A 27,778-nucleotide genomic window follows, 5' to 3' on the forward strand; every position below is an offset into this window, starting at 1 on the left:
TGCTGTGAAAACAGTTCCTGTTGGAGAAGCTGCCATCTTGGTAGCCCTCCCCCATCCTCAAGTCTGCTTTCTGTCTCAAAAAGCAAAATGAAACAAAATAGAATGTGTGGATGAGAGAAAACATTGGCAGACTCCTAATGTGATACCATCCACCAACACCCCAAGTCCCTCCTCCAGAGGGAGTGGCTCCAGGGCACCAAATTTGCGCCAAGCATTTCGAAGCGCAGGAGTTAGGTTCCTAGTACAACTCTCACTGTGCTCACCTCTGTGATCTGCATCAGACTGTTTAGGGTCTACGAAGTCCATACTCTAAACATCCACCTTCAACAGGCTTGTAGGATTTCCAGAATGTATCAGAGTGATCAATACACAGAAATCCATAAGCATGAGAGCAGCTCATATGACAACTAGAAGGACCAGGCACAGAAGGAATATGCCCATGCAAGCACTCATCAGGCTGTGCAGACTGGCACAAAGTCTTTTACCCAGTAGGTATTCAAGAGACTTTGACAGAATCTACTTGGGGTGTTAGTACTCTGGGCCCATGTGGGCATCACTTGGTCCTAAAGCAAGAACTGAATTCCACCCGGGGCGCCAGGGCAGGGACGTGGTAAAGGTCTGGAGACCTGGCAGAAGGCCCCCACTTCACAGAATCCCTCACAGAAGCAGTTTCCTGCAGGGAGTTTGCTGGTCCCCTGCCAACCCACAGTTCTCAGAAGGGTGGGAGGGCAAAGGGAAGAATTTCTCCAGCTGGCAGATCCTCTGTGGGAGGAAGGAGGAAGGAGTTGAAGCAACAGGCTCGGCAAGCCTGGAGGAAGAAGGAGTGGCCGGGAAGGAAGAGGCCCAGGAGAGGCACTTCAACTTGGCAATGTCAGTGCAAAGCCAGTGGAACTCTGAGCCGCTACCCATCTTGGAATTTGGCTCGTATGGTGACATACTTTAAACAAATGTGTTATTAATTGCTTAAGATATGCATGGACACATTCTTTCAGTATGTTATCCAAACTATATAGATAAGCCCTAATTTCCTCCTTAATTCCACTCTCCTCCCTGCTAAATAACCTGTTTTCTGTTTTTCATCGAGGCTTTGTGGATGCAGCATTTACACACATTTTTTCCCCCATGTGAAATAATAGTATCACTTTACTTAAACACGGTATATTGTACTTACTATTCCACACTGTGCTTTTCTCTCCACCTCACAATATATTTTAGACATCACTAAGAGAGACCCATTTCATTCTTTGAAGCTGCCACATAATATTTTACCATTAACATATTTCATTTTTTTATTCTTCTGATGCTGAAATGGGGAGACACGGAAATTAAAACAATTCTGAAATGAATATACATATATATATTTAATGTCAAGTATTTTACTAGAATAGAATTCCAGAAGTGAAATCACTGGGTCAAAGAGTGTTATTTTAATATACTGACAAAATAACCCTGACAAGTTTTACTCCTACTGACAGGATGTGAACGCTCACTTTCCCAACTCTATCCATGCCTGATTCTATCACCTTTTAGGTTTTGCCCAACCCTCACCTTAACCCTGACATTGCCCAGACTAGACTAGACAGTATTAGAAAAAAATACAGACTAGACAGTATTAGAAAAAAAAGTTCTCTGCTTTAATTTACATTTCCCTGATTACCAGAGAAACCAAGCATTTTGTCTTCAGTTCACTGGCCATTTGCTTTTTCTCTTCTATTAAGTTGTCATCTCACACATGGCCACTCTTCTTTTGGGTTCTTGGCTTCCCCTCCCCCTGTATAATTTACAGGTTTTTATATATTCTGACTGTTAACCCATTGTCTGTTCTATTTGTTTCACACATTTCTCTCTCGTGGAGTTTTCCCACATAGTGTTTTCCCATGAACAATACAGCGGCTTCTAAGTTGTTTTTTTCAGCAATACAACCCTTTCTCCCACCCAAGGGAACCCCCAAAACAGACAGATAACAGCAGGCCCGTTCTTTCTCATCCTGACTGTGAGGGGTTCCTCAGAGCTTCTAAAAGCAGAGTTTGGAATCACAGATTCAGTCCAACCCCCTCATGTAACAAATGAAGAGATGTGGGGTAAGAGCCATTGGAGAGGAGTTTGAGGCCCCAAGGGTAAGAACAGAGCTAAAGTCTCCATTCTGTTTCCATGAACCCAGCACCATCTTTAAATTATAGAGGGTAGATTAATTCCAGTTAATCCAACAACAAAATTCAGCTATTTGGGCATCTGATTAAAAAACAACAAAGTAACATGCTAATAGAATAAACTGAGAAACAATTTCACTGAACAACTCAAGTTAAAAAAACATACACCATTGCTTTCATTACATCGTTATGCATTACTGTGTTAACTTACCGTGTCTCCCATTGGAATGTAAGCTAAATGAGAACAGGGAATCCTTGTCTGTCCTGTGTCTGTACGACCCAGGACTAGGCCTCTCAAATTATATTTTAAAAGTTCAATAAATATTTATCTCTAAAGCCATCTGCTACACTTAAAAAAGCAGAAAATGATCCAATTTTCTCTTTTAAAAATTTTCAACTGCATGTATCAATGCAACCTCTGCTCGAATAGCTATCCACTAGCAGGTGTCTTAAAAAGTGTGGTGCAGGAAGGAATACCAGGGTCTGGATGAATCCCAATGCAAACAGTGAGAGCAGTGCCACTGAAAACATCTGACCACCCTCCTCCTCTTTCCTTTTCATGGAATTCCTTGAGCTTTTAGTTATTATGACTATGTTTTCCTGGACACTTGGTGCTTGAAGGCCTCTTTGCAAAGACCTCAGCAGAGAAGGAGGCAACATGCATCAGTGCTCTGGTCTGAGGCCTTTTATTTTCCCTGCTGTAGTACTAGCTACCAACTCTGGGAACTTGACCATGTTAACCAACTGTGGGACCTAAGTCTCAGGTTCCACCTCTGTAAAGTGGACACAGTAACAGGCCCTGCACTTTGCAGGTTTTCAAATTTAGTGTCAATGTATGTTGCTTAGCATAATGCCACATAGGCAATCACGGGTTTATCAGTTAAGAGAGTCTGCACAGCTGTCAGCTTTTTGGATAGGTTTTTGTATCCCTAGAATGAGAAGACATAGTCAGACTAAATGCTATTAAACATGAGGAAATGGGACAAGATGAGCCAGCATTATTAAAAATACATTCCTGACAGAATAACCCTAATTTACAGAGCAAATCCAATCCAATCAGAATGGCAAATTTTACACGTAGGTCTTAGAATTCCTAGACCACAGAGGGAAAGATTGATGGAGAGCCTTCAGTTAAATGCCAACCTGCTGACTAGAGATCCCAGTCCCAAACTGTAGCCAAAAGGCCACTTTTCTATCTATGTCTGAGGTTAAAGGAGCTCATGTTTAACTGGACTTGGCTGCGGGGACAGTTACAGCTTCCATTTGCTCCCTGGGCAATCACAAAGAATGTGTCTGGCCCAGGCCCAGGCCCACTCCTCCAGGGAACAATAACCATTCATACATTGGTATTTCATTACAGAGTTGTGAATGCCCTATAGCCAATCTAAACAGGGTTCCTGCAGATCAGATGTTGATCTCTGCAAATGAGGATACTAGCTAAAACCACTCTAGAAAAGCAAAAAAGAACATTCTCTTCATAGTATTTTGAACTTGTTTGCTTCCTACCCATTCATAGGGATGGTCACTGAAGCAGTGAGGAGAGGCATCATAGAGGAGAACGTTGAGACACAGACAATTCATGTGTCCTGGAATTCTGATAAAGCCGAAAAGATGTAAATAACAGAACAACCTGTTTCAAACTAGCAGAGCAGGACAAATCTTCATGGATTTCAATATAAAGCATAAGCAAAACGTCCATCACTCTTGGGTCTTTTAAACGAATGTGTTGCTGAAGAGAGTGTGAGCAGCCTGAGAAGCACACCTTTGCCAGAGTCGAAATCAGCCTAAGGATTGAATCACACACACATTGGTGTGGTTCCTGAAGGCACCCGTCTTTTCATCTCGGCAAAAAAAAAAAAAAAAAAGAAAAAAATTTTCTTTATTAAATAAAGATACTGAAGATAAAGAGAAATACTAAGTAGGAAAAAAGTTTTAAATCTACTTTGAAAAGAAAAATTCCCAAACCTTATGGATCTCTAAATGCCATGCAGGCTATAAGAAAATGGAAGGAGGTGACAACTGAAATGCAGACATGAAACATCAACGAGTCAATGCCAAGTCCGCCTCTTGCTAAAACTGATCTGACTGTTCAGACACTGAATGCCCTTCCTCTCCAGCTAAGAGACCCAGAAGAAAGCTTTCTGAATAACTAGAGTTGCTCTCAATCTCAGCTCTTATTGTCGAAAACAAATAGAGAGTAAGACAACTTGGTGGGTCGTGCTTGAGTAAAAATTTCAATTCTTAACACCTGCCTGAGCACTCCAGCACCACCAAGGCTTAGAATACAAGTGGGCAGCACCCAGTGAATGATCGCATCAATGCCATAGACCAACCGGTATCCACCTTCATCAGCGCACAGTGCCGTGTCTCTACAGTTACAGGCAGCCAATAGCAGTGTGCACGACAGCAGATATTTAAATTTATGGTTAGCCATTTTCTACCAAATCCCAAAGTAAGCTGAGGCCACTCAACCACTAGAGGCCCAGTAACCTTATGAAAGCCATGCCATTTAGGGTCTTGAGATTGTGTTTTTCTGATTTTTTTTAGCAAAATTCTTGGAAGCCAGGATGATCGAAGAGGGGTGCTGAGAAGGGATGGAGCTAGTGGTTCGGGACCAAGAAAAAAGGCCACTGTGGGAGGCATGGGCCAGGAAACACTTCCAGCAAATGGTGAAGGGGCTCAGAGAGGCTGTCCCCAACACGTGGACTTGTCCCCACCAGTCCCGGGGGATCTGACATGTGAGGTTCTGGGTATTTGTTGAGCTTATAAGGCAGTTACGGTATTTTCTCCCCTATGTCAAAAAATACAAAGCAAACCACTTCAAATCCCTGGACTCTAGTTTCTCCCTCTATTAGGACACTAGGCCTGGAGCCCTAGTTAACATCTTCATGAACAAAAACAGGCCTTTCAGCAATGTTTGTAAAGCAAATTTCTGTGAAACAACTTTCCTTTTGACCTCAATTATGATATCAGGCATGACCTTACCAAAAGTGATATGATCACAATGAATACAGCACAGCATTTCACAGCAAATTATGAGAGAAAAGGTCAATTTTATGATATAGTTTAGACTAAAAAGTCTAAACTATAATAATCTGATGCTACCCATCAGAAAGATTTCAAAATACCCAAAGTTAAGAAATGCAGTTAAGGATATCTCATAATAGTAGTCAATATTCACTGAAACCTTAAATTGTGCCAGGTACATGCAATGACTCTTTAAAGCCTCACAACCTTCTGTGAGTAGATATTATCATTACCTCCATTTCAAAGAAATCTGAGGCACAGGGAGCTTCCAAGTTCATTCAGATGTGGTGATATAGGAACCTAGGCAGTCTGGCTTCAGGACTCAGTGGTCTGAAGACTGCACATACATTGAACTTTTGCAAGAACTGAACTTGAAGCCATACTTAGTCCCACACAGATCTGGTGCACCCCTGTGTATGTCCCCTGTCACGTACCCTGAAACCAAACAATCTCCTAACAATTAGAATCAATAGGAGGATGCTGCAAGATTGATGGAAACAAAAATTCAAATTAAAAGCCTTCCTTTATAGCAGTAGTAATAAAATAGAGAATGGAATCTCAGGCAAAAAGTTGTCTTCCATAGTAAGCCAAACTAAAAAGCAGATAAGCATAAATCTAAAAGCAAGTTTAATAAGAAATTACAAAACTTTATTGAAGTATATAAAAGATGATTTGGATTAATGGAGTGATAAGCCTTGTTTATGGAGAAAGAACATTTTAAAGATGACATTATTTCCCAATTGATCAATAATTGCAGTAGAATTCCAAAAAGATCCCAACAAGAATTTTTAGGAAACTTGAAAAATAGTTTAATATTTATGTGGAGAGTATAGGACTCAGAATAACTAGGACAATTTTGAAAAAGAAGTACAAAAAAGATGGACTCCCTAACAGATATTAAAACATATTACAAAACTACAGTAATTAATACAATGTAATATTGATGTAGGAACAGACTAATTATCAGAATGGAATAAATTGCCCTGAAACCAACTTGTGCGTTTTTAGAGACTATATATGTGGGGCAACAGCATGCTAATCACCGTACTAGATTTGTAATCTATTTGAAATTTATTTTTATTCCATCCTAAATTTTTCTCTTCTGAGTTAGGTAAAGATCAAATTGTATATTTTCTACATGAAAACTTAAAAGAAAACAAAACAAAAACCCAAACCCCAAGCCTAAATATGAAAAATTACCAGAAGAAAAATATTGGAGAAGTGGAGAATTTTCGTAAAACAGAAAAGGTGGTAAAAATAAATGACTCCATTAACATGGCCAGAGCTCACAAAGATAATGTAGAGTATAAGAAGATTCGATATGATACCACATATGTCAATTAAAACACACATAAAGATGTATATATTTATGTATAAATAAATCATAGCATTTAAACATCTGAATTTGGTCTGAAAGGATATGCGTGAAACTGGAGTGAGATGGAGGGAAGGGCTAATGGGAACCTTAGTTATGACTGAAATTGTTGAAACAAAGCTTTAAAACCAGATATGGCAAAATACTAATGTCTGTTAAATCTGAGTGGGAGGTATATGGATGTTTGCTAGACTATTTTTGCATTTCCTTTAACTCTTAAGGTTTTTAAGAAAGAATTCTCAAAACTCCAATGTAAATATAGAGTTTCTTCATTGACTTCCCTATCAACCCACATTTTCTTGGTTGTCTCTAATCTTATTCTTACTTCAAAATACAGAAGATAAACAGAGAAGACAAGTAGATACAGTTATTGATCCCTGTTATGATTAGTTTTATGTGTCAACTTGGCTAGGCTATAGTGCCCAGATGTTTGGTCAAACACTAGTGTAGATGTTGTTGTGATGGTATTTTTCAGATGTGATTAACATTTAAGTCAGTAGATTTTCTGTGAAACATTAATCTCCATAAGGTGGGTGGGCCTCATCTAATAAGTTGAAGGCCATGAGAGAAATGAAAGTGAGGTTTCTCAAAGGAGAAGGACTTGTTCTCAAGACTGCAACATAGAAACTCTACCTGAATTTCCATTCTGCTGGCTTGCCCTACATATTTTGGACTTGCTTCTCAACAGCTGAAATGGTTCACAAATTTTGTCACATTTGAAAGGGTAGAAAAGCATGACTTGGGGGAGGGAGGGCCTATGATAGGCTAACGGTGATATTGTTGACACACTTGGATTAAACACATCGTGTGTTTATTTTCTAGGAAACTACATCTCTTAAGAAGATAAAGTTCTTCATTAAGGTGGCTTCTTGTTGGAGATGTGTTTTTTACTGAGTGGAAATTTCCCTGTTGGCCTGCGATTATTTGTTGACCAGATGCTCTGCGTGGAGGAAACATATCCACACTTCCATGCGGAGGATGAAGAAGGGCGGGAGGAGTGAGATCTGGCCTTCCTGTGTCCGTGATTTTTCCTGAGGGAAATTCTCCTTGTTTGCTTCACCAAAACCACAAGTTGACAGGCTGCCCAAGATTTATTGCGCTCTATAGCCCGCTTCTCCATGGACTGGCCTTCCGCTGTGCTCACGCTATTATCAGCAATGTCAAGTACTCTACCTTCATACAACAAACAGTCCATACTCCATTTATTCTGCTTAATACACATCCAGCTACCATGTGTGTCTGGATACATGGACCCCTAAGTTTAAGTTGGCACCCACTTTCTCAGTTTAGATCCTTTATTGATTTTCGAGAAAATATATTTGAGCCATTCTCTAATAGTCTGCATTTCTGCTCATTTTATTTTGGCTTGGACCTTGCAAACCAAGAAAGTTCAAGTAAAGAACAAGGATGTAGTTATTGAAGCAATAATTCATAATGACAACAATATATATTGTAAAAATACTTCTTGTCATCAGTTTGCATTTCCTATAGAGTTAAAGGGGAACAAAGGACATCTCAGTGGGATAAAGTGACCCCAGATATAAGTGATTCCCTGCTGTCATAACTGGGATCTCAAATACAACTTCAGCCAGTGTTTCTTCTGAGCACGCTGCTCTTGATTTACATCTGAACATCAGATGTAAATTTGGTTAAATGGAAATGATGTAAATGAAAGAATCTATGTCATTAGATGTAAACATTCCACCTAAGATATTAAAAATGTAACACTTAAAATACTTACCTTAAGCTATGTAAGATATTAACATAGCAATGCATATACTTCTATGTGCATAAATATTATATATACAAATGTTATGTAAACATCATATAAATTAACGCTAATTTAGAAATATTTCTGGTTTCCTCCTACATGATTCTCATACTTTAGGAAAACACTTATTCACAAAGTCTTCAGTGGCACTGGCATTTTTACACCCATTCCTATGATTATGGCTACACTTTGAGTTTTCTAGAATATACCCTCTTCACTTCTATTACTTGGATATGGTTCTTAACCTGTTTCAATTTTAGATGATCTTTAAAAGTCTTGTTTACAAAGAAATCCAACACCTGTTACTATGAGGTCAGATGCCCAGGAATACTACCGGACTTTTTTAAAACTTTTTTTTTAACCTATTATTTCCTCAGTTGACTTCTATAAGCATCCAAACCCAGCATAAACTAAGGTCATTTCAGGCTAATGTGTGTCCCCTAAATAATATCTTGATGTTCAAAATAAAATAATCTGGAGATCCTCCCATGGCATGAGAGAATATGTAGACTTATAAGGCAATTCCCTCATTTCTGATAATTCTTTGGGGAGGGGTGGGGCCTTAAATTTGTGCCTTATATTTGGGTGTGTGAGGTAAATCATGTCACTTCATTTCTCCATTGCCTCCCATCTGCCTTTTCTCCTCAGCAGGCAGCCATGGCAGCCTGGTACAGAACCATAGGGGAATCTAAAATGCTGGGCCCTGCAGACCCAAAAACAGGTACCTCTCCCTGAGGACAGATGAGGGCTACATGGTAGAGATAGGGAGGATCTCCTGGGATATTCTGAAGAAGGGAACTTCCCTGAGCCCCTATTACCTATTTCAGCCACTGAAGTGGAAAGAATAATAGACAATCCTCCAAGCTAGAAAAGATGCTCACTGCAGACACTAAATTTCAGTCCATGGCAGGGGAGGGTGTGTGTGTTGGGGGGTGGCAGTTGATGGAAAAAAAGAGGATTAACAATGATGAATATATATTAACAGTGTGATATTGTGATTTATAATAAGAAATACATATTTGGACTTGGTCCACTATTTCTGGCACAATGCTCCTAAAATCCTTATAATTCCCTATTATAAGAGCCATAGGGCATCTTTCCTTATAATATTTAGTTCCTAAAATAGCTGAAGGGCAATAAAGTTGAATCTTGCGTCTTTCATGATTCACAACAAGCCCTTTTCAATCACGTCTGAGTTTATGATAACACGGTACCTTTGTAAAGCCCTTAAGGATGGAGGCTGGTTGCCAGGAGACCCAGATTAGAGGGTTGGAACTTTAAATCCCACAGCTGGCCTTCCTGGGAAGGGAGAGGGGCTGGACATTGAGTTCACCTACAAATGGTCAATGATTTAATCCATTACCTCTGTTTACCAAAATCTCCATAAAAAAACAAAAGGACAGTTTGGAAACTGGCTGGGTGAATGCGTGGAGATAGATGCCATGCTCCTTCCCCAGCACCTCTCCCTATGCATCTTCCATCTTCCTTCTGACTTTCCTGAGTTGTATCCTGTAAGTTAGTTACCTAGTAAGTAAACTGTTTTCCTGAGTTCTGTGAGCTACTCTAGCAAATTAATCAAATCCCATTAATTATTAGGAGGAATCATGGGTCCCTCCTGTCTTGCCAATGGGTTTCAGCCCCAGGCAAGTTTGCTATGGATTCAATGTGACCAAAGAAATTGACAGCAGAATGTTCTTGGGGTGAAAGGGTTATACCCAACTTTATTCCCAGGTGGCAGGTCAGTCACTAGAATCCTGTTCACTCAGAGTGAGTCTGCATGCAGCAAGCCGGTCTCTGCCTCTGGGCCCCTCTGTCTGCACAGCCATCCTCCTGGTCTCTCTGCCTGCACAGTCATCCCACACAGCCATCCTCTGGGCCTCTGTCCTCAGCACTGCCACCACTCCAGCCTCTGCTCTGCTCTCTTGCAGCCTCACAGCTGTGCCACCATGTTGCGTGCAGAGCACTGGGCAGAGCTCTTTATACAGAGTCAGCAGCCATGTATTGCCCACATGTGTGCAGTGAGCTAGTCAACCAGGGCCAGCTGAGAATCCTGGCCACAGGAACTCTCATTTTATCCACACCTCCTATTTATAGCCAGTTGGTCAGAAGCCACAGGTGACAACATGGATTTCGAATGGCATCTGAAGTGTGTGTTGGGGGAAAGGGAGTCTCATGGGACTGATCCCATAACCTGTGAAATCTGAGACTCCAATAATGTTTGAACTGAATTGAACTGGAGGACACCCAGCTGGTGTCCCAGAATTGTTTGGTGTGCGGAAACGACTCCCACCAACACACACACATTTGGTGGCCAGAAATGAAGTAGTGTTCAGAGAGTTTTGTGTGTAACATAAACGAAACAATAAACAGAGTTTTTCTTTACAGCAGGGACCGTGAGTCATGAAAAAGAGGAAAACCCAAGCGGTGGGAGTGGAGGGAGCGCTGCTGGGAGAGCTACTGCCAGGGCGGCCGACCAAGTCGACACTCTCACCAGCAGACCTGAGTGGATTGTGTCCTAAAGCAACACACAGACCGAGCTCTTTTGGCAGTTTGATAGTTGCAGCACAAAAGATGGGGTTCTGCCTCATTCTCCTTAAGTTTTTTTCAGTTAAGAGTGTGGACTTTAAAGCCAAGCCCTGGTTTATGACTGAGGAAATGGCTCAGGGGAGTTAACAGTTGACAAAGCACATCCAGAAAGGAGGGGCGGCAAACCCAGCCCGAGGGGCCCAGGGGCTCAGTGTCGCTGAGGGCTGTGGGCCCTGTGCTGTGTCCTCCCTATCACTAACCTATGAGGGAGCAGTGCCCCTACCTTACCGCAGCTTCAGGGTTAAGAAAACCAAGGCACATAAGTTGGCTAGTTCTCTCTGGAGTCATTTAGCAAGAACAGAGGCCAGTTGGGTTTAGAAGGTCAGTTCTTCACTGACAAAGTTCATTTGTGGAGTGGGACAGAACTGAGAATGTGACATATCATCTTGCACAAGCTATGCAATTCTGGGTATGTCACAGCCCTTCTGAAACTCAGTTTCCAGATCTGCAAAATGGGCATAACATTTGGCTAACTGGGTATAAGATCCTTTAGGTAAAGCTCCCAGCACAAAACCTGACAACTAGTAGGTACTCTGTAAAGATATCATCCCCCTGCCTTTTCTTTCCCTAATCTTCCTGAACCTAAGCCTTCCAGGTGAGGGGAAACAAATTTTCAGCACCCCAGCTGACTTGCCTCTGTGAAAGAATGTAACGTATGGAGGAACACTAATCACTGACATTTATCTACTGGCATGCAGACTTAGGCCCATCTGCTTTGTTTCTGTCCCACTCAGTCTGTGTGTTTATTAAGGAAAGGCTTCTTCTTGTCTACCTAAAAACAACTTGAACTGTGAATTAGTGGAGCCAGAGGTTTTTGATCTTGTAGGGAACTCCTTATACTCTGGTCCTTGTGCTAAACGAACTTGTGAAGGGCCGACAGTACAGGAGCTGTACTGATCTGCAAATGCCCCCAGTGAAAGTCTTTTCCAGAAGCCTGGACCCGACTTGGAGATCATGGCTTCTGCAGACCAGGCCTGAGACTCTGGCTCCAATAACCACAGAATTTATAACTCACCCAACCCAATCCAACACTTCATACACCCATATAAAATGTTGCTCCAGAGTTTAAAGTTGGTGAAGGGAGATGTCCAAGAGTGGCTGTGGGTTGGTCCAAGTATTCCCCCAGCTGTCTATACTTGGGGCTATTGTGGGGGCTGGGTTAGAATTCACCGTCTGCATCCTATTAGGCTCTTTTATGAGCTCAGAGCATGACTATCTGGTTTGTATTTGCACCACAGAGGGAAGCAATAAGGGGCAGCAGAGAGGCTTTCTAAAGGCTACCTTATGGAGGTTAGTTTTACCAGGAAGCACAGATGAGATGACCAGGCAGTGTGACAGGAGGGAGCTGGGGACAGAAGCCCTGGGTGGAGAGTCAGGGAACCAAGTTCCGGCAGCATTCATACCACCTACTACTTGTGCTCCAGAACAAAGCACTGTCAGACCAAGTTTCACCTTAAAATGACAGAACTGGGTTAGACATGCTCTGAGATTCCTTCTGGCTTGAACACTCTATTTCAGTTCTTTATGAAACGCTTTATGAATCTTTATGAACTCTGAAAAAACATTAATGCAAATACCCAGCATAGCGTGCTGCTTATAACTGACCCTTGCTAATTGTTTGCTGCATAAATGAATGAGCTAATGCTGGTAAGGATACAAATAAAGGTTATTTTAAAAAAAATCAACAATCACAGATATATTATACACACATATATACGACACACATAGACTCCTACGTGTAGGAGTTGTAACCTCTTTATGAAACAGTTGTAACCTTTATATGAAAAACTGCACTAGACATTGTAGGAGAGAGCAGAAAAATCCACACCCCTGCTTCCCCAGGAGTAGTTATCTAATAGAAAAGCCAGAATAGACATGAAAATAAGAGGGCAACTCTCAAACCATAGCAAAGTAGATGCAGCTGGAATTTTAGAGCCAAGCACGACGATCGAGATTTTGTGAGAAGAAGATGGACATACACTGTATCAGTCAGAGGCCCAGAAGAAACAGAAGGCACACTCAAAAGGGTTTAACTGGAGAGAGTCTTATGCAGGGACTATTTACAGAGGTCCTGGCAGGATGAAGCACCCAAGGGCTAGCAACAGCAGGGACACCATCACCACCTCTAGGTCTGAAGGGCAAGGGGAGGCTGCAGTGCGAGCTGGAGCCATGAACGCGAGCTGCCCATCAAGAGCTTGGAAGAAGTCAGCCATCAGCAGCACCTTAGCGAGGTGGAAGGGATGGCAAAGGGGATTAATACTCCTAACATTCTCTCCTCCTGCCTCTGTCTCCCATCTGTACCTCCCATTGGTTGAACCCAATCAGGGAGTCCAGATGTTGTAGTTCACAGAAGTAAGCTGCTCAGAACAGAGGAAAGCAGAGAAAAAATCAGGGGTAACAGGAGAAAGGAGAACACACGGGCACTTATAAATTACACACGCACCCATACACATTTGAGGAGTATTTGGGACAAGTATATCTTTGAATTAAAAAATAAAGATTACTTGTTTAGGATTAATCTAAATTTAAACATCAAGGTCTTGCAGCATATCTCAGATATAATTCAGTTAATAGAAACAGAAACATCTTTAACTGCAGATAACTTTTACAGAAAGCTTATACTGTTTGATGCATGCCGTGTTTGTTTACATAGGGCCTAACAAGTGAAACTGTTGAGACAATCCACTAACCAGACAAAATTGTCTCACAACAGATTTCCTTGATCTTCTATCCCCACAGCACCCCCTGCCCAATTTCCAAAGATAAAACAAACTCCAAAGTTTGCACACTAACACATTTTTCCATTTATGTTTTCTGTCAGTTGGCAATTAAAACAAGAATCCCAGAGGTCAGCCAAAGTCTTAAATAACAAATGAAAGAGTCAGATATATTATCTCTGGATTCAAACTTACAAAACCGACGTTACGAGAAACCACCTGGAACACGGTATGTGGCAGGCGACATTTCAGGGATCTGCATTTCAAAAGGCAATTCCCTGCCAACGAATGCCTAACCTTTAACAGGGACCCTTGGAAAAAGTTCCTGAAGTATTAAAGCCTCTATAACACCATCTACATCCATGCAGCGTTCTACTAATGTGGAACTGGGATGAGTTAGGATTGCTCCTAAGGGTGGTGGGGAGCAGGGTGACTAACATGTGAGGGAGAGCAGAGAAGGAAGAGGAAAGTCAGAAACAGTCTCAGGTCACCTCCCAATGAGTGATCACATGTCTGAGATTTCTCAGGACAATCCCAGGCACAGATATTCTAGGGCATGCTACTTAAATGTCCAGTCTCAGGGAGATAGTTACACAAATTATGATACTCTGACTCTCTGGCGGAAGTATGCTGCCATTAAAATGAATGAGTCTATAATGACATGAATAACTCTTGTGTTTATTCATTCGCAGTAACATTTTAATCCCTATTGTATACTACAGATGGTGTAAGGGTGGGCTAGGCCATAATGATGAATTATACAGCATAAAATATACATGTTATGTAGCACAGAGTGGCCTCTAGAACCAGACTGCTGACATTTGCATTCTGCTCCACGACTGAACAGCGGGACAACCTAGACCAATTTCCGTAAATACTGTGTGCCTCAAGTGATCTCTGTTGTAAAACAGGGAAAACAATGGCATCGTCATCATAGGATCATTGTGAGGATGAGGTCAGCTCATACACGTAAAGCTTTTAAGTGTTTGGCAAGTAGTAAGTGCTCAATCTTAGCTATATTGCAATAGAAACTGCTTGTCTTCACAGTCTTGCTTTAGTTACAGAGACAGATACAACCAGAAAGTTCATGGCATAATACTAAGTGCAATTAAGGGCTTCCTTTCAGGCTAACATTACATTGAGAATGGAAGAGATCAGGAAAGCCTCCTAGTCATAAAAATAAAGAGGGCGTGTCATTGCCCCTTGGGTCAGACAGGCAAAACAGGAATGGACACTCTACTTTCTCCTGCTTTCTAGTCTTCCTGACACCACTGAGCACTTCCTGAGTTTAGTTCATCTTCCCGAAGTCTGGGATGCATAAAAGTCAAAGGATGGAAGACAGAGAAAACAATACCAAGTGTGTAGGCTGGCTTGCCAGCTTTCAAAGGCACAGGAGTGCCTGAAAACTATTCTTGACTTTTCAGAGGCTCAGAATGCAGGAGATTTTTCACTGCCTGGTTGGTCTTCCCTTTTGGGTCAGCCCGGGGATGTCCTCTCACAAGGACTGGCTGGCAATCTCCAAAGCAAAGAATCCTCTTTCCTCCCCAGAATGTCTCAATAGTTATTCTTTCCTTTGAAGGTGGAGGAGAGAATAAAATGACTTTCATCTGCCGGGAGACAGGGTAGTGAGAAATCCTACTTGGAATCAGAGTGAGGGGTCAGGCAGCTCAGATCTTCAGTAAGGTGAGTCCACAGGCTGCTTTAACTCTTTTTGGAAATGAGATGATGCGTAAATATCCACCTGTCTTGGGCTTGGCAGCAAATGATACCAAACCCTGATTCAAATGGCTTGAACAAGAAAGAAACAAACCATCTCACATGATGGCAAGTGCAGAGAGAAAGGGTGGTGCTTCTTGATTACATTTTGAGATCTGCTCTATCCTGTGTGGTGGCCTCAGCCGCAGGCTGGAGACAGGATGCCAACAGCAGATTTAGAGAGCAACATACCAAGGAAGCCAAGAGGCCATTTGATTTTTGTGTCTTTTTCTTAGTAATGAGCAAATTTTCCCTAGAAGCTCCCCAAGAAATGTTCCTTCACACCTCACTGCCCAGACCTCGATTCCACACTCTTTCCTATATTGGAGGTGCCCCGACTGGAGTGGCCTAGTCCTCTCAGAATGGATACTTTCGAGTGAGTCCATAGGACCACTGAACCACCCAGTGGGCCTCTGGTGAGGACCAAAGAAGGCAGTGAACACGACTATATGTCAAAGATGTTAATGTGTCATCAAGCTATTCGCAGATAGAATACTGGTAAGCGTAGCATCAGACACATTCAGAAGTGCCTTCTGACTGATACTCCACATATGCAAAGCAGCATAATTAATGACTTGATGGAGAAGACACTATCATACCTAATGTAAATGTCCTATAAGCACTCTATTCAGTGCCTAGATTTTTAATGATAGGGCTGAGATAACAGTACAAAATGGCCTGTTTGCATTTCTGTCCCAGGTGGGTATCTGCAGTAGAGGGTGACACATTCAGAAGCAAGCCCTGAGAGGAGGGCTCCAGGGCAAAACTGAGGGTGTGAGGCAGGGAGGCTCACTTGCCAGTGAACAAGATGGATTGAAATGACAGTAAAGGAATTTTTTAGAGCATATAGAAGGGGTTCAGGAAACTCTCAAGATAAAGAGAATACAAGAAACAATAATTGCAACAAACATTTTGGAAGCTGGGAACAGGTGGAACCAGTGGTAACTGATTTGGCAGATGAAGGAAAACTGAAACCTAGCCCCAGTAGGGTGGAAGCAGGCAGGGATTCATGCCACCAAGTGCCAGGGAACTGGGGGCACCAGGTGCCAAGGGGCAGGGAGGTCCTGAAAGCAGGAGGGCTGGCTGAGAGTCTGTGCTTGAAGCTGTCCGACCTTGTTTCACCTCTCTTGGTCCTAGTCCCCAATTTTCTCCTGCATTCTGTGACCTGTTCGCACTGCTGAATCAGAGCAACTCTGGACTCAGACACCAAGTATTGGGGGTTTCTTTTCACCTGATCAGTTGCCTCTGAGAGGAAAGACCTATGAACAGGTGGGAGTCCTCCAATGAAAGCACTCTGTCAGATAATCTCAAAGTGGAGGTGCTCAGGGTCAGCCCCACATTTGAATCACCTGGGGAGCTTTTACTTATCACTACTACGTGGGCCCTAGCAAGATCCGACAGCATGTAATTACTTGGCAAATATGAATGGACAGTTTACTGTGCACCAGACATTGTGCCAAATTCTGAAATACTGTTCTAGGTGTCATTCTTGGTAAAGAGGAACTATTCCTGGGTCTAAACCCCATCCAGTTAGCATTTCAGTGAACAGTCCAGGATCGCTTGATGAAGGGCTTTAACATGCAAGAAATTTAAACACACACACACAAAAAAAACCTAAGAGGAAATCAGAGGGAAAGAAACAAGGTAGGGAGGACAGGAATGCTTCAGGGAAGCTGTCACTGAGATCTGCAGAGAATGGAAGAGCCTTTCATTCATGAAACAAGAACAGGAAGTTATAAAGAGAAAATTTCAGAGATTTTTAAAGAGCTCTTGGAAATTAGAAATGTGATGACAGGTGGAAAAATTCAATATATGGGTCAGAAGACAGAATGAGGAAATTTCCCAAGAAAAATTTTCTTTTTTAAAGAAGAAATAGAAAATAAAAGAGAAAAAAGAAAGTTAGAGATTCAATCCATTAGAGTTCCCTTCCAATTTAATAGGTGTTCCAGAAGAGAAGGACATTACTTTTAAATTCCAGAAAACTGTTCAGGGTTGAAGGACATGAAGTTCCAGATTGATTGAGAAGTCCATTGAAAACCAAGTAAAATGGATGAAAAAAAAAGACTCACAGCAAGGCATATTATAATAAAATTTCATTATAATTATAATCATTCATTATAATAGATATCATATCAAATGAATGAAATTATCATTCATTATAATAAAGAGAAAGGACGTGGCAAATGACGAGAAAAATCCTAAAACCTTTCAGGGAGGGGAATAATTATATGCAAAGATTAGGAACTAAAATGACATCAGATCTCTTGACAGCAATATTGTACCTGGAAGAGCAATGCTTTCCAAATTCAGAGGGAAAAGGCCTTTCAAACTAGAGTTCATACCCCATCAAACTATCAGTCAGTCCTGGAGATCTCAATACACTTATCTGCAGAGTACTCTTTTTCAGGAGCTTTTAGAAGATGTGTTTTACCAGAAAGAAAGCAGAAACAAAGAAAGAAGAAGATGTGGGTCTAGAAAACAGAGGATGCCACATGAGAAAGAGGCAAATGAATCCCTGGTATGCTGGTGAAAGGAGGCTCCCGGATGATGGCTGTGCAGCACGCTTCAATTGCGTTAAATTCAGGGCGGGGAGGGAGGCCAAGGCCTCAGGGATGGAGATGAACCAAGAGATCATTCCAGATGAATATGGAACAATATTCATCTGCCTGTACAGAGAGTTGAAAGCAGTTGTGTCTGGGGCATAGGAGTTGAGGTTGATGAAGGGTGGGGCAAGGGACTGCTGTTTCTAGTTATAAGCCTTGCAGAAATATTTCATACTTAAGATTATGTAGATGTATAGTTTCGATAGGAAAGAAGAAGGAAGAGAAACTCAGGCTGCAAATCAGTTTCCAGAATGAGAAGCCAAGCAAGGAAAGGCTCTGTCCTGGAGACCCACTTCTAGAAGGCAGCAAGAGTATTTGGTGAAGACTCGGGAAGCAAAAGAGTTGATGAAGAAGGTGGGGCTTCACAGGAAGCAGAGCAGATGAGAACTCGATGTCCCAGGAAACAGGCTGGAATGGGGTCACTATTTCCTTTCAAGGAAACAATACCTAAGCATGACCTCTGCCTGGCGTCACTCCAGAGATGGAACCAAGGATTAGAGGGAGCTGCACATGCCTATGCAGTGTTGGGCAACTTAAGGAAGTTGAGAGGGCAAGCAGAAAGGCAGTTTTTGGAAACTTGGTCTTTGTGAGGTCTTCCTTTCCCTGTAGATTAGGGAGGGGGTGACCATATCTTCCCAGACAATTATGCTCTGCTGTGCAGGCTCACAGGAGCCCAACGCTGAGAGAGCAAGCCTGAAATCCTGAGTCCATACAGGTTACCCAGTCCTTTTCCTGGTACATCCTATTTCTGTTTCTTCTGTGTGGCCCATTGTAAGATCTTTTTTTTTTTTTCCTTTAGAACCTGACACACACCTCCTTTCCTAAATCCCACCCTATCTCTGCAAGGCTGCATCTTAAGGACAGTGGGTTTGATTAGAGATCCTGAAGGCAATCAATTGTGGGTGGGTCCTGTTTTGTTAACATTTCAGCAAAAGAAAGGAGCCACAGTGTATCTACAGGTTAGTGAATAATAACAGCCCGATTAACATCTGGAGACTGGAAGCACCCCCTGTACTTTACTTTTCAATTAATCTGCAAAGTGAATTTGAAGTTGCAAAACAATATAGGAGTACAAAGTCTGCACGTACTACATTTTATGTGTTCTTAAAGATACTTCTAAATTATTTACAGAATTTATGCCATCCCCCTATGATAAACTCAGCTTGACCAATTTTTATGAAAAGCATTTTCTTTACATTTACAGAATCTTTTCTCCCAGAAATGGATCCCAGGATGACAGCTGTAGTTACCTCTGCCTTACTCCAGTCTCAAGAGACACAGCTGACTTAGGTTCACTCCTAGTATTTATGAACTACCTGCTAGCCTGTAGCAACATGATAGAAAATGTCATTCTCCTTTCAAGCATCCTTCATCTTTAAAATCTTTGATTTGTGGGTCCTATGATCAAAACTTTCTGTGTACCAGTGATGGTGAGTTGTCCAAGCAGGCTGTTTAGTACTTCGGGGCAAAGATCTGTCCTCAAAGGAGAGCAGGACGTAGTGAGGGATCATAAGCGGGTCCCGTTGGTAAAAGACTCCGCTTTGCTCCACCCCAGATTGGCTCCCCTGACACGCAAATCGCCCAAGTCAAAAACAAGACACCCATGTGATCTGCGAGATGAGTACAGCGGGCCGTTAGGTGGCTGCTGCGCTTCTCCGAGGCCGTAGCCGAATTCCCACCTGTATGGATTCAGCCTTGATCTGCACCCAAGGCGATGGGACGGCGCAGCCTGAGGTTTTTGTTCGTTAAGCAGATTCCTACCTCCAGTCTGAAGTCACCGTCGAGTTCTTTCCGGGGCCTTCCGCGGGTCTCGGCCGCGAGCCGGGGGCCCGGGGTGACCCTCGGCGGGGGCCTCGGGGCCCCCTAACCACCTGCGGCGGCGGGCTCTCCGGGGACGGGCACGCGGCCGCGGCGCCCCCCGCACCGAGCGGGGCAGGGCCGTCCTCCCCGCCCCAGCCCGGCTCCGGAGGTCAGGAGGAGACTGGGAGTCCCGGCGCGGCTCGCCACTCCCCGGCTCACTTGTCAAACTCCACCGCGCTCCGGAACCCCTTCCCGGTCACTCACCGCGCGGGGGCGGGGGCCGCCCGGACGGCTTCAGCGGCATCGGGCTGCGGGTGCGGACACCTTTGCTTACACCGAGTGCTCGGGAGCGGGTTTGACTGAGAAAACGCCCCACCCAGAGACCCTCGCCCGGTCAAAAGTTCTCCTTCCAGTCGCCGCTAGAAGCTCCACCTCCCCGACATCAATTCATTTCATAACCGCTCCATTTCATAATCAGCAGCGGCGTGGGCTCTCCCTGCGGACGGCCGGGGGCTAGAGGGAGCCCCAAACCAGAATCACGACCACCACGCTGGGCAGGATGTCAGGAAACTTTTCAGGAATCGCCAGTCAGGCTCTTTCTGCTGGAGTAGCCGAATTTACCACCGCTGAATTCCGACCACCGGTGACTGCACCGCTTAAGCATTTCCTTTATACCTTCTCCCGCTCCCGCGCCCCTCCCGTCTTCTGCGGGGTTCAGTCAACAAGCCGTCCCCCCGAGAGGCTTGAATGGGCTTGGGCGGCGCAGCCATCTCTCCAGCTGCAAATTGATGAGGAAGCCCGACCCACGAGGCTGAACTGTTTACATCATACCCAGCGAGGGCTTCCTGTCTTAAATTAATGGGAATACAAATAAGACAGGAAGAGAGTGTTTGCTTTTCTTAAGGGCGGGGGAGACTCGCAGAGAGAGGGGGAATTCACCCCACATTTCACTGCATGAAGTGGCTGTTTTTCAGAACTTCACTGTATTTTATTCCATTTTTCCATTTTTAACACTTGTTGAAAAGCGCTGCTGTGCCAAACCTCAGCCTTAAGGAACTTCTGCTCCAAACACATTTTCACCTCGTTTTGAAAAGGGTCAGGCTGGAGCCCCCAGGAGGAGCTAGGGATATGAAGACCTCCTGTGGTGGAATGGCACAAGTCTCCACACACAGACTGAAGCCCTTGGCCTCCTGGGACTGGCAGACAGGCACCCCCTCACACCCTGGGATTCATACGATCTTGCCCCACCCTTATGTCGCTATAGTTCTCCTCCTGGGTATCTCCAGCAGCCCCTTCAAAATAAATGAGTTTTGCAACGGACAGGTCTGATGGAATTTGAAGCAATTAATTATGAAGGAAGAGGCAAAAGCGGGTTTCAGTCACTAGAACATTACTGCTGCTGGAATGGGTAATTAGAGGTTGGGAGGGGCCAAGCCATGTCAAGACATGCTGGAAATCTGCCCACTTTCAGAAGCAGCCCAGGAGTCCAGGAGAAATAATCATCATAATCACCAGTCCTGGAAATAACCCCCAGTTGCTTTATTCAAGTTGGCACAACAGTAACCAGGAGACAGAGCGAATGCCAGGCAGTGGCATTCCTCCTTAGAAGTGCTAGGAGGAAACGAAAGGGTAGGATGCAGTATAACTCGAGGAAGTGTGGGTATTTCAACTATCAAACCAAGTTAGGCTCATGACTTGAGGAAAAGCTAAGTGTATCAGCATTCCCTAACAGAGAGTGTCTGGCTTACAAATGCTATGAGGGGCTTTGTTAGTGAATGTTAGTTCCTCCCCACCCCTGGTTCCCTCTCTTGGGCCAAGGCTGGTAGTTCTGGTGGATTCCTTAGCATACTTTAATGTGGCATCTCCCTATCTGGTAAGTAACTTTTAGGGGAACTAGGTTCAAATCAAATAATTTTTTAATAACAACTTCAGAAGAGCTCCTTTTCTTCCCTTCCGATTTCCTTTTCCACTGACAGTTTCTTAATGCATTATTTACAACTTTCTCTGCTCTTTTAATCTCGTACAAAATTTATGTGCAAATCAGTGCTGTTTAAAGTAAGCCTTCTAATTTTAAGGATAATACAAATAAATATTCCTCCTTCCCCCACCAACTTTGTTGTCCAAGCTCAGGTTAGGGTGTGTATGTGCTGGGAATTAAAATTTGACCACACCTGTATAATACCTTAATTTCAGGAAAGTTTTTCAATGCATATGACATTCTCATCAGCAGGCAACAAAGATACCATGTGCTGGGTCTTTTCCCTTACAGAGCTTCACTGCTGACTGGAAAAGAGATCAATGGCTCAGTAAACAAAGGGTGCTTAAAAAGTGGCCTCCGATTTTATCCAAGTCTGGTTTAAATAATACCTAAAATTGCTATGTGGACACTCAGAGTTTACAAATAACATTACTTTGAGTGAGAACTGCTGATAGGTTAAGAGAATTCAAAGTGGCTTCTACATGTGAAGTAAATAGTTCATTACAAATAGTTTAAAATTCAGCATGATGGCTGGTTACAAATGTGGTATTCTGAGGGGTGATGATCAAAATGACAGGCACGAATGGGGCTTAATATCTAGATTGGAGAAAAACTGACAGACATGAGGATCACAGCAGACCATGCATTTAATATGAATCTGGTATTGCACTGATAAGAAATAGGCAACACAACAGAAGGTTGAGTTCACATTGGTGGAGTTTGACATGAAAGGGAAGTGCCTTGTCCCATTTCTCCCGTTCCTGTAATAAAGATTTTGGCAGCAGACAGACTCTTACTAGGGTTGTATGTCCAGTCTGAGGCCCCCTTATTTTAAGGGAGATCTGGAGATACTGGAAAGGTTCCAAAGGAGAACCGAAATGATTAAAGAGACAGAAAATAAAACCTATGAGGGAAGGTTAGAGGATTTGGAGTTGTTTAGTCTAGAGTGAAAAAGTGCCTAAAGGCAAACTTAACAGTCTTCTCCCATTTGAAGGGTTATTATAAAGAGGATACCCACCAGCTGTTCTTCATCTCTACAAAAGACAGAAGAGGTAAGAGACTGGAAATTCAACATTAAAATTTGGATCAGACATAAAGAAGATTTGCCTGAGGCTAATGGTAACTGATAATATTGCTATCACTCTGTAATCTTCACCTATCAGACCCCATCCTAAGTTACAGTCTTGCATGTTTAGGCAGATGTCAAGCTACAGAATGAACTCATTTCTTTCTCTTCTAGGGCTACAGTGTTCCTCTTTACTCCACTGCATATGGGAGGCAAGATCTTGAGCATCCATGTTCCCTAATTGGCAAACAAGGTGCCACAATAATGTAATGCTCCGTGCAAAGATATGCCCATGTCTCACCAGACCTTGGCTTATTGGGATGGGTATCTCTAAGAATATGTCCAATTTAGGACATTGAATAGATGCTAAGCATATTGTATAGATCCACTCCTCTATATTGTTTCTGTGTATAGGTAGCATTGCTTTTTGTTTAGGGGGCATACAAATATTAACTGCTGCTGCTGCTGATAATGGTAATGATAGTAGCTATGAATTTTTAAGCTCTTACTATAATTATGTTGGGCCCTATGCTAGGTACTTTATGTAGATTATTTATCTCATTTATTTTTTGCAGTAGCTTGTAAAGTGGGAATAATTATTAGCCTTATTCTGGCACAAGGTAACTGAGTCACAACAAAGTTAAGTAACAAAACTAGGAAATGTTGGGAGTCCTAATCCAAACCCATTTAGTCTGACTCAAAGGGGTGTGCTTAACCATTATACCACTGCCTCCCATCATTAAGTATTTTTAGCTCTTGGGAGGAAGGAAACATTGCAAAAAGAAGCATTTATGCTTGTTAGCCTAAACTGATTAAAAACCAAGCCTTGCACAAGTTTACATCATTTGGGGAATGCAGTCATTTTTACCCAGTGCAGCAGAGGCAGGAAGAACTGGTTTCTGATCAGAAGTGTACATTGTTCTCTCTCACAAAGGTGAAGAATCCAATCAAGGTTCACTTCAATTTAGCCATCCTTCTATAATGTAAGCTTGCATATAGTAGGTCTTCCATGACTGTTGAATGAGTGAATATGAATGCATTATTGCTGTGATGCTCTATGGCAAACAGAGCTGAGATGAGTTTTCCCAGCATGCGGGTAGTCAAGGCTCTGGAGGGTCATTTCTATGGGCCTCTTATCAGATATCCCATGAGAAAGCATATGGAGGGGTCACATATTTTCCCAATGTCAACTACTTTTAGATCAAGAAAAGATTTTTAATGGGGTTTATTGAGAGCTGTTGTATATCAACACTAGATGATTCATGAGTGAAACAGACATCAAAATGATTTTTAGAAAGGCAAACAAAACACACACAAACAAAAAATTAAAAGCCTTAGTCCAAATTGCTCCAAAGGACAGATATTTTCCCATTAGGACAATTTATCCCGAATCTATAAACAGAGAAGGGCATAATTATCTAAGTGTTTGCTAACAGATCTAAACCTTATGTAGCTATAAAAAGCTGGAAAGAGGAAGAAAGAGGAAATTCCCAGGAGAAAATTCCCAACCACATCCAGGGCCATCAAATCTCTGTAAATACAAAGCCCAGCAGTGGCACCAAGTGAAGCACGAGAAGAAACCTCAGGATTTTAACACCAGCCATGGGAATAACTCTGAATTGTCTTAAAACTAAACAATGACAATTCTATCCAGTAAGTTTTCGGTTGACACATGGGCACAGTGGTGACTTATTGGTATTCCAGATGTAGTTAATAGAAACATGATGCCCAGAATTAAAAAGGTATTCAGTAAATGTTGACTGAGTGGATGGAAGAGTGAATGAATGTCTGAACAGATGCCCAGGCTGCCTCTTTCTCTCTTTAAATCTCTGTTGGAAAGATGTCTTCAATGCTTTAAACCCAAAGCCCCTACAGAAGGCTGAACCACTTGGCCATGGTCCTCTGGACACAGTTCAAGGAACTGGAGGCTGGTTTTCCACCCAATGATACATCTTTGATCTTGCCATGAACACAGGAAGGGGGACTGCAGTACCTTTGGACCTTGGTTCAAAAGGTCCCCTTATTTACTATGTAGAGTCTAAACTATTTGAAGTCGTCCACCAAATCAAGTAGTAAGTAACCAATATTTACTGAGCACTTTCTGGATGATGGGTCTTATTGTAAGCCCTTTATGTATTAACTTGTTAAATTCTTATTATAATCTTAAGAATTTGTACTATTATTATTTCATTTTATAGGCAATGAAAATGAGCCAAAAGATTGCCTAATTAGTTTATGGTCATATATCTAGTAAGCAGAGGAGCAGATTCCATCTGGAACCAGTGCTGTGCTCTTAACTGCTACCCAATGCTACCTGTCCAGATCTTACCTCCTGCCAATCCTCAACACAAAACCGCTATCCCAGTCAATGTGTTAACCCACAAATATTCAAAGAGCACTCTAATCTCTGCAGGATGTGTTCCCTGACCTCCCTGGCCCACTGTCACCTTTCTGAGTACTTATATCACTTACTATCCAAGGAACCCAGCTGTAACTTACTAGACTCACATCACATCTCCCCAGCTGATCTGAAGTTCTTTTGGAACTCTGCAGTGTATGGTGGTCTAGGGACAAAGACCTAGTTAGTACTCATGGGACACTGGGTAAGTCATTTAATATTACCTACTTTCATATTCAAACCATATTACTTAATGGTTTATCAGGGAGGGAAGATTAAATGAGAAAGTGTATATGAAGCATCTAGGATGATGTCTAGCATTGTAAGCCAGTAAGTCTCGACCACTGACTATTTTTGCCCCTATAATAGACATTTGGCAATGTCTGGAAATATTTTTGAGAGTCACAACTGTGGAAAGGGCAGCTACTGGCATCTAGTGGGTGGAGGCTAGTGATGCTTTCCAACATCCACAGGCCTCCACAACAAAGGATTATCCAGCCCAAAATGTCAGTAGCAATAGTGCTGAGGTTGAGAAACCCTGCTGTAAGCTATTCAAAGTTTATTAAAAATATAAAGTTCCTATTCCACTCCCTTTCCTTATTTTTTAGAGTACTGTGCTTGTGGTAGGTATTCAGTAAATCTCTGTTGAGTAACCAGTGCATGAATGGGTAAGTGAATGTACGACTCCTAAAATACTTCACTAGTAAGCACCTAACCTGAGGGCATGGTCTAGTCATGGCAGGGGTTCCGGTGGGAGTTAGGTAACCTAGAACCAGAACCTTCAAATACCCATGCCCAGTGAAATAAATTCTGAAATAAACCTAGTCTAATACGAGTGGCATGAGCCAAAGAAGAGTGATGTCAAAGTTGGTTTCAGGAGAGCTGAAGAATGTAAAAAAAGGCCAGCTCCTCCTCCTGACTGGTGGCTTTGCAAGTGATTTGCTATTAGCCTGCCAATGTTCCCTCATCTGATTCTAATCCCCACTCCAAAGAAATATACAGTAACAGAGCCAGAGACCGTGGAAGAAATTGTTCAATTTCTCATCCTTTGCCCACCACCCCTACGACAACTACATGAAACCTGGAGCCTAATCAAATGAATTTTCATCAAGACTGTGGATGGGAAAACATAGTGGAAGCAAAAAGGACATTCAATCAATACTTGAAGCCTTCAACAGGTTCAGTAAGATTGGCTGCAAGAAATGGAAACCCAAGAACAAATGCTTACATTCCTGGATGTAGCACAAATCACATTAACACAAACCAGAAAACCAAAAGAGACTGAGAGTGATAGGGAGATGGAGAGAGAGAAAGAAGACAGTTCTTTCCATCTCCCATTCTCTGGACTTGGTGGCAACATTTGCTTTCATTTCTATCTTTTGCAGTCAGAGTACATGAATGATTTTTGTGTAGTTGTATCTGAGAAAATTTAAGACTTAACTTTAGTCTCCAGTCACCTTTACGTATCTCTGGGTAATTACCTGAACTAAATTACCTGCCTAGAACCATGAGAAGAAGATAGGTTCTTTCTTGCCTTGGGCCCCTGAACAGGTCTGGGCTGGGATTGTTCCCCCAACTCTAGTCCCCTTCACTGGACAATCCCTGCTCTCCTTTCTGGACTCAGTTTAGACATCACCTTGTCCAGGGCTTCCATCCTGACCTTACCCTAGAATATATCTGGACCCTCCTTGGAGGAGTGCAGTAGCCACCCCACTGCCCATTCATTTGTCTGCTTACACTTTTAGACTATAAACTCCTTTGGGGTAAGGGCATGTGGCCTTGTTTACCATTTTATTCTCTGGGCCTAGCACTGTGCCTGGCAAATATGGGTACCCAGTGAATATTTGTTGAGTGAATTGAGTATAAGTCAGGAGACTTCCAAATGCGTCCATCTCTACAATGACTTACTGAGCACCTACTATGAACCAGGTACAGTATGAAGCACTGGGAAAATAACTTTTACTACCTTAATAATAACAACAAAAACATAAAAACAATCATAGCTAATGTTTATTGAACATGTACTATGTACCAGGCATTGTGCCAAGCTATGCTTTGCATTCTCTTTAATCCTCTCCCTAAAAGTCCATGTGGCAGACACTATTATTATTCCCACTGTATGGATAAAGAAAGATGCTGAGCCACTTTATGGACCTTAATGTGAAAGAAAATCTGACATTTAAGTTCTTTGTGGCCTATTACATGGCATTAACCCAAACCTACTAAGAAAAGGTTACCTGTGAATTCACAAGACTTGCTGATGTCTGTACCCTTGCCTGCAAAGTCTCTATCCACTCTTCATATTGTCTGAAACACATTTTAAAATAATTTGACTTAATCTATCAAGTGATAACAACTATAATCTGCACTCTAGAGACTGTGAGCTAATGTTTGAAGGACAATTATCAGAATAGTGTACAAGTGAAATATCACTATCTAAATCTGCAGAAGTTATCAAACCAAGAGATAGGTAAGTTGGTTAGAAAGGCTCATACAGCCACCCTGCCCTTGACTGCTGAGCTCTAAGAATCCAGGGAGCCAGCTCCTTACCT

General features: G+C 42.5%; 1 protein-coding gene across 10 annotated transcripts in view; it reads right to left on the reverse strand.

Moving 5' to 3' along the window:
* The window catches only part of PDZD2 (PDZ domain containing 2), a 356,980-nt gene that overhangs the window by 174,904 nt on the left and 154,298 nt on the right, over window positions 1-27,778 (reverse strand). Inside the window, exon 1 of one of the 10 annotated variants that reach the window (XM_073237484.1) lies at window positions 19,746-21,336. The exons of 6 other annotated variants lie outside the window; for them this stretch is intronic. The gene's annotated coding sequence lies outside the window, so the exon portion shown is untranslated. Of the gene's footprint in view, window positions 1-19,663; window positions 21,337-27,778 lie in introns of those variants that run through there. 3 more of the 10 variants (XM_073237502.1, XM_073237499.1, XM_073237493.1) reach the window with 3 other exon arrangements.

This window comes from Manis javanica, chromosome 1, assembly GCF_040802235.1.
Source record: "Manis javanica isolate MJ-LG chromosome 1, MJ_LKY, whole genome shotgun sequence".
Lineage (NCBI taxonomy): Eukaryota > Metazoa > Chordata > Mammalia > Pholidota > Manidae > Manis > Manis javanica.